Genomic DNA, 8,554 nt, shown 5'->3' with positions numbered 1-8,554 from the left:
CTTGGGATGCCTCCCAAGAAGCACTTTTTTTACGTCGCTAGCTCGACGTAGAATCTTGAGATCAAGTGGACAATAAAACGGCACTAATCACCTCGCGGGTTGTCGTGTCACCATAATAATGCTTTAACCGTTGACCATTTACCTTGAATGCTTGTCCCGGATCATTCTCAAAAATTTCCACCGCTCCATGTGGAAACACAGTTTTGACTATAAAGGGCCCTGACCATCTTGACTTTAACTTTCCAGGAAGAAGACGGAGACGAGAGTTGAATAAAAGAACTTGTTGCCCTGGCACAAATTTCTTGAGCACTAGACCCCTATCGTACCACCTCTTGACTTTCTCCTTATACATCTTGTTGTTCTCATAAGTTTGAAGTCGAAACTCGTCAAGTTCATTTAACTGAAGCATCCTCTTCTTTCCAGCTGCATCCAAGTCCAGATTCAATTTCTTCAAAGCCTAATATACTTTATGCTCGAGCTCCATAGGAAAATGACACCCTTTACCATAAACCAACTGAAACAGCGACATTCCCAATGGAGTCTTATATGTTGTTCTATATGCCCAAACAGCTTCATCAAGCTTCAAAGACCAATCCTTCCCTGATGGACATACCACTTTCTGTAAAATGCGCTTGATCTCTCTGTTAGATACCTCAGCTTGACCATTTGTCTGAGGATGATAAGCCGTAGCGATGCGATGATTCACATTATACCTTTTCATCATAGCATTGAACTTGCGATTGCAAAAATGTGACCCATCATCATTGATTATGACTCTTGGAGTTCCAAACCTTGTGAATATCTGCTTGTGCAGAAAATTAAGCACCACTTCCACATCATTTGTTGGCAATTCCTTAACTTCAACCCATTTCGACACAAAATCAACTGCAAACAAGATATACTGATTGTTATAAGATGAGACAAATGGCCCCATGAAGTCAATTCCCCAAACATCGAAGACCTCAACCTCGAGAAGCACATTAAGAGGTATCTCATCCCTTTTAGACATATTACCCACACATTGACATTGATCACATTTCAAAACAAACTGATGAGCATATTTAAACAAAGTTGGCCAAAAGAAACCTGCTTGAAGAACACGAGCTACTGTCTTTTCTCCCCCATAATGTCCTCCATAAACCGTTGAGTGGAAATCTCGCAAGATCCCCCCATTTCGCTATAAGGAATAAATCTCCTGATAATTTGGTCAGCTCCTTGGCAAAAAAGAAATGGCTCATCCCACATATACCACTTCACCTCATGAAGAAACTTCTTCCTTTGAGCATAAGATAAGTCGGGAGGCATGATATTAATCACAAGATAGTTCACAATGTCTGCAAACCACGGTTCTTCTTCTTGCACTCCAAACAACTGCTCGTTGGGAAAAGACTCATTTATCAATGTCTTGTCCAATGAAGTAGCATTAGGATTCTCTAAACGCGAGAGATGATCAGCAACTTGATTTTCAGTTCATTTTCTGTCCTTGATCTCTAGTTCAAATTCTTGGAGCAAAAGAACCCATCGAATCAATCTAGGCTTTGAGTCCTTCTTTGAGATGAGATATCGAATGGCGGCGTGATCAGTGAAAACTGTCACCTTAGTCCTAAGTAGATAAGATCAAAATTTCTCAAAACCTTAGACAATAGCTAAAAGTTCTTTCTCCGTAGTAGTGTAATTCAGTTGAGCACCATTTAGAGTCTTACTAGCATAGTAGACCACATGAAATATATTGTTCTTTCTCTGCACAAGAACTGCTCCAACTGTATAGTCACTTGCATCACACATCATCTCAAAAGGCTCATTCCAATCAGGCACAGTTATGACGGGTGCCGTAATTAGACTCTTCTTCAATATCTCAAAAGCTGCAAGGCACTCGTCATCGAATTTAAAAGGAACATCTTTCTCTAACAGACTGCACAAAGGCTTTGAAATTTTTGAAAAATCTTTGATGAAACGCCTGTAGAAACCCGCATGACCAAGAAAACTGTGAATTCCCTTAACAGAAATTGGTGGAGGAAGATTCTCAATGACCCCCACCTTGGCCTTGTCCACCTCTAGGCCTTTATTAGAAACCTTGTGCCCGCGAATAATGCCCTAACGCCCCATAAAATGACATTTCTCCCAATTGAGAACCAGATTGGTCTCAACACACCTCTTGAGAATGTGTCCCAGATTCTGCAAGCATTCATCAAAAGAATCACCAAAGACTGAGAAGTCGTCCATGAACACCTCCATATTCTGGCCCATCATGTCAGAAAAGATGGCCATCATACATCTCTAAAATGTGGTTGGTGCACCACATAGACCAAAAGAAACTCGTCTGAAGGCGAAAGTACCAAATGGACAAGTGAAGGTAGTCTTCTCCTGATCTTCTGGAGCGATACAAATCTGATTGTAATCCAAATAGCCATCCAGAAGACAGTAATACTCATGACCGGCCAATTTGTCAAGCATTTGATCAATGAAGGGCAATGGAAAGTGGTCATTCCTAGTGTCTTTGTTCAGCTTCCGATAGTCCATACAGACCCTCCACCCTATGACTGTTCTGGTAGGGATAAGCTCATTCTTTTCATTTACTACCACAGTAATTCCACCTTTCTTTGGTACACATTGAACCGGGCTTACCCATGAACTGTCAGAGATAGGATAGATGATCCCTGCATCTAGCCACTTCAAAATTTCCTTCTTCACGATAGGATTAGGTCTTCTTTGCCGCTCAACTGTAGGCTTGCTACCTTCCTCTAGCAGAATTTTACGCATACAGTAAGAAGGGTTGATCCCCTTGATATCTGCTACAGTCCATTCAATTGCCGACTTGAACTCTCTTAGAATCCTCAAAAGCTTTTCATCATCACTACCTAAAAGGTCAGATGCAATAATAACAGGCAGAGTAGATGCATCACCTAAGAATGCATACCTCAAATGCTCAAGTAAAGGCTTAAGCTCAAGAGAGAGGGCTTCCTCAATAGAAGGCTTAAAGCGTTTAGGAGCTTTGTTCAATTCCTCCATTCCAAGAGATTCAAAAGGCATATCAATCTTCCTCTTCCAGGGAGAAGCATTCAAATATTGCAATTGTTCTTCACCTTCATCATCTTCACTATCTGAATTCCCCAATAAGGCTTTTTCTAAAGCATCAGACCTTAGCAATTGATCAAGTTCCGATGTGACCACCGAATCGACCAACTCCACTTTTAAGAACTCCTCATTATCAGTAGGAAATTTCATAGATTGAACACATTAAAGGTAACATCCTGATCCAGCACTCGCATTGTAAGCTCACCCTTCTGCACATCGATCAAGGTTCGGCCAGTTGCCAGGAAAGGTCATCCCAAGATTATGGGAATCTTCTTATCCTCTTCGAAATCAAGAATTACAAAATCAGCAGGAAAGATGAGTTTATCAACCTTGACCAAGACATCCTCCACAATACCTCACGGATATGTAATAGAATGGTCGGCCAACTGCAAAGTCATATACATCGGTTTAGGATCAGGTAGATCCAACTACTTGAAGATTGAAAAAGGCATCAGATTGATGCTAGCTCCCAAGTCACATAAGCATCTGTCAAAAGACACTTTCCAATAGTACATGGAATAGTAAAGCTTCCTGGATCTTTAAGCTTTGGAGGCAACTTCTGCTGCAGCACAGCACTGCATTCCTCCATGAGAGCGACAGTCTCTAAATCATCTAGCTTCACTTTCCGAGATAGAATACCTTACATAAATTTTACAAAACTAGGCATCTGCTCGAGAACCTCAGTGAAAGGTATGTTGATTTCAAGTTTCTTGAACACCTCCAAAAACTTCTCAAATTGCTTGTCCAGCTTTTTCTTCTGCAGCCGCTTAGGAAAAGGCGGTGGAGGATAGATCTATTTCTCCTCTATATTACCCCCAGGCGGAGTGTGCTCAATAGTAGTCTTCCTTGGTTCCACTTCTTCATCTTGCTGCTTTGCTTCTTTCTCAGCCCCAGTTTCTTCAGTTAACTCTTGAGTTTGTACGGGATTCGCAACCTTCCCAGACCTCAAAGTGATTGCCTTTACCTGCTCCTTAGCTTCCTTCTTTCCTGGCACTTTAGTGTCACTAGGCAATATACCAGGTTGACGATTTAGCAAGGCATTGGCAATTTTCCCAATCTGATTTTCCAAGGTCTTGATAGAAATTACTTGACTCTTGCACATAAGCTTCAACTCCTCTAATTCAGATTTTTCATTAGCTTGTTGCAGCTGGAGTTGTTGTCTTGGTGCATACTGCGGTTGCTGAAAACCAGGGGGTTGTACTGCTTAGCTGGATACTATTGATAAGGCTGTTGAACCGCATTCTGAGCGTTGCTCCAACTGAAATTAGGATGATTGCGGTTGTTAGGATGATAGGTGGCTGGCACATGTTGCTGTGATTGCTGGAAGTTACTTACAAACTGAGCTGATTCACTAGAATTTGCACCCTGATCAGTCTCATGGGCACCAGCATAAAGCTCACAGACACTAGTGATTTGATTAACTCCATAATTAGCCAAAGTGTCAACCTTCATTGTCAAAGCCTTAAATTGGGCAGCGATAGCAGTTGCTGCGTCCAACTCCAGAATTCCTGCTACATTTTCCTGAGTCAGTCTCTAGGAAGGATTCTGGTACTCATTAGCAACCATCAGTTCAATAAGTTCATAAGCTTAATCGTAGCTCTTAGCCCACAAGGCTCCTCCTAATGCTGCATCAAGCATGGGTCTAGAAGTAGCACCCAATCCATTGTAGAAACAGTTGATAATCATCCAATCAAGCATGCCATGGTGTGAGCACTTCCTTAACATCTCCTTATATCGATCCCAAGCTTCACACAGAGATTCTCCAGTTTGTTCAGCAAAGTGAGTAAGAGCATTCCTGATTGCTGCAGTCTACGCCATGGGGAAGAATTTAGTGAGAAACTTTTGAGCAAGATCTTCCTAAGTGGTGATAGACCCTGCTGGTAGAGAATGTAACCAACACTTAGCTTTGTCCCTCAGAGAGAATGGGAAGAGTCTTAGCTTAATAGCAGCCTCAGTCACATCGTTGAATTTGAAAGTGTCGCAGATCTCGATGAAATCCCTGATGTGCATGTTGGGGTCTTCAGTAGGAGAACCCCCAAACTGAACTAAGTTCTGCATCATCTGAATCGTGCTCAACTTAATCTTAAAAGTTTTAGCTCTGATGGCTGGTCTGATGATGCTAGACTGAATGTCATTAATCTTAGGCTTAGAATAGTTCATCAAAGCCTTTGGATTTTCTGCTTGATCAACCATAGCTACTACAATTGGCTCTTCAACTTTCTCTTCTTCCTCTAACTTCTTTTCTTCCTCAAAAACTTCCCTACGAATTACCACAAGTTCTTCCTCGGCTTTATCCAGTGTTCTCTTACGAGTACGCGAACGCGTATGCATACACCCTCGCTAGAGTACCTGAAACCAGACAAGGAACAAATAAGTAACAATGTTCGAGTCAATGAATTTTAACGACCACTGATGGAAAGCACATAAACTACAAATTAACACTACAGTCCCCTGCAGCGGTGCCAAAAACTTGTTAGTCGCTAAACACGTGCTAATAATACACGCAAGTATACGAGTTTGCAAGTAGTATAGAATCTTTTCTAGTTCGTTCCCACAGAGACTGTATTGGTTAACTATTTAATTTATGCACCTAAGCAACAATGTATGGTTATTATCCAATGCTAATACTATAACAAGTTGAGATTGTTTATAACTAAGAATTATGCTAACAATTATAACTACGAGAAGAAGATTGACTGAATTGATATATATGATAAACATGGGATTCTAACTTCATTAAATACTTCATTCAATAGCTTTATTATTCTTAACCTTAGCATGCAATGGTGATGACACTAATCAGATAACACGAAACTGATAAACGCCAACTTTCATTATACGAGTACCATTCTACCAGACATCCACAAAAGAGATAGAAGCTGAATAAGCACCAATTATATTGAGACCCTATATGTCTATAGAATTTGACAACATAACGGTTTAAGCACAAGTTATCTATCTTGATTACATAGGGAAAGTAAGATGGTTAAAACTACCAACGAATCATGCATAACACATACATGAACCTATGCTAGCATGGCAAGTTTTAAATCCTTAAATTCACTTTCGCTTAATTAAGAATTAACACACTATCTTATAAGTTCGCGACGCTCATAAGACGAATACGCACAACCAATACTAGGATATCATAAAATCACTACATACTAAGGCACCAAACAATTTAACTAAAGAAATCCATAAATAAATCCGCTAGAACCCCGCGATAACGATTGGCCCATAATCGAACTCATCATCAATGTGGGATCCGATGAAAACATGATATAGCAAATGTAGTCTTTATACAAATAAATAAAACCAAGTACAAACAAGAGTATAGGTTCGGTAAAACAAGAAACAAGCATCCAAATTACAACTCAAAATAAAGATTCACAAGAATAAACTAGATCGTCTTCGCCTTTGTTGAATTGTGCTAAAAGTCTCTTGTCGTCTTCTCCTTGCGCTCTGGTCCGTCTCTGACTTCATACATATTAAAAATGACCTAAAGTTATTTATATAGCAGCCCTCAACAATCTGGAAGCCTTCCCTTTTAGAATTGTAGTAGGAACAGGATTTTGAAATTCGGCCACGGCGCGACCGCGTGCTATCACAGCGCGGGCGTGCTGCATTTCTGGAATCCTGGCGCGGCCGCGTGCTATCACAACGCGGGCGCGCCGTCCTTCTAGGAAAAACTCAGATTTCTTCTTAAATCTTGTTGTTTCGAGCTGGCTTTCCACGAGCTTTTATTCCAACACCACATGGACACCAAATTAGAACAAAAATAATGTTAATTCACCTGATTACCTGAATAGTGCCTGAAATGCAAAAATACTAGAAAACACCTTGAAACACTTAATAACTTGAGTACAAATACACCAATTCAAAGCTTATTAGAGCATAATAAAGTGTCATAAATGCCACTCAACATTTTGATAGTGTTATTCCTCACTTGTAGTGGGAACCTCCAACTGAATTGGAGGGGATTTGACTAGGTTACTATCATGTACACCAGCCTCAAACCCTTGTGTGTCTTGCAACACACTGGCACATAAATGTGCTATACTTGCCCTTCTCATGACATTGTCATAGGCAATTGTACTTCTAGCTTTGACTGCTAAGGCAGCTTGTGCTAGAGTTATGAGGGGAGTTGTTCTTTTTAAGGAACCTCCAATTGAATTGGAGAGGATTTAGATAGCTCCCCCTTAGGAGTACTACCCTCAAACCTTTCAGTCTATGAAGACTGTTTTGCACATGAAGGTGCATTAGGAATACTCATAGGATATTCAGTAAAAACTGATAAATTTTCCATGTTTGTGGTGGTTTCTCTTCTCAAACAACAAAATAATCTGAAGAGCATTATGAAATTGTCGTCCTTTTGTAAAATAGGTTTCTTTTGAGAGTCACCTGAGTGGGATTGTGTTTAAGTTTGTGTTTGTGTTGCTGTATCTGGGAGAACTGCAGTTTGGTTTATAGATGTTTTAGCTGCATTTTAACACAAATACCTGTTGATTGAAAATTTGGATTTCCTATTGTTGTCTGAGTGAATTGTGTTGAACCTGTAATGCATTGAACATATCCGGAGTTTTGATTAGACATAAGCATTGAGATATACAGTTGCAAGCATTATGACAGGAAAACTACTAATTAATTAATTTGTAAACACAAGGCTATCATGACATAAACAGTCAAGCAACAAAAACAAATTGATAAAAAAGAAGAGAATTTTTATTAATATCAAACATAGAGTACATTAAGATTCAGATTACATCAAGTAAATCTTAATCCTAACTACTCTAATTTGGGCTCCTTCTTCTCAGCCTCCAACCTGCTTGCCCTGCGTTGGTAAGCTCTGGACATGGAGTGTACAAGAGAGATGATCCTCTCCTGCAACTCCAGAGCAGCAAGGCGTTGCTGCTCAGCTACCCTTGCACGTCTCTCCAGCTCCAGAGAGACTTCCATCTCAAAGAAAAGAATGCTGATTTGATCATCCCACGAGAGTTCGTCAAAGATCTCACGTGGAATACCAAAGGGGCTGCAAACAACCCCCTAAGATGGACACGAAGTTCGAAAGGATCAAAGTAAATTTGGTCGTCATCCAGATGATGGACAGGCTGGTAAACTCCATTAATAAGTTTGTAGAAGATTGGGGCATCCATTTGAGAGAGAGAGAGAGATGAACAGGAGGTGAGTTTTGAAATTAGATGTTTGTTAAGAATAAGAATAGTGATGAATGATAAAGAGTGAAGCGTTTTAATTTATAGAGGGAGTAAAGATAGAAACCAAGAGACTCTTGAGTTGCCTGGATAAGAAGAGTAATAATCACAAGTATACTTGACAGTTAGAAATGACTAGTTACTATTCCCCATGCAAGTACTCAAAATTCTTAGTTCACTATTTAGGATAGCTATTCCCCATGCAAATAAACAAGTACTCCCTACACAAAAAGTAATTCCTCCTATCAGCATATAGTCAAATAAATTTA

The 8,554-nt window shown here is 40.1% G+C and overlaps 1 non-coding gene across 1 annotated transcript; it reads left to right on the top strand.

Moving 5' to 3' along the window:
- Positions 1–4,771: 4,771 nt before the first annotated feature.
- LOC141670230 (small nucleolar RNA R71) lies at positions 4,772–4,878 on the top strand. Its single transcript, XR_012554470.1, has one exon. It is a non-coding gene; the product is annotated as a small nucleolar RNA R71 (small nucleolar RNA).
- The last annotated feature ends 3,676 nt before the right edge of the window (positions 4,879–8,554 follow it).

Source organism: Apium graveolens, chromosome 6 (genome assembly GCF_009905375.1).
Source record: "Apium graveolens cultivar Ventura chromosome 6, ASM990537v1, whole genome shotgun sequence".
Taxonomy (NCBI): domain Eukaryota; kingdom Viridiplantae; phylum Streptophyta; class Magnoliopsida; order Apiales; family Apiaceae; genus Apium; species Apium graveolens.
This window is presented reverse-complemented; position numbering and strand designations above follow the sequence as displayed.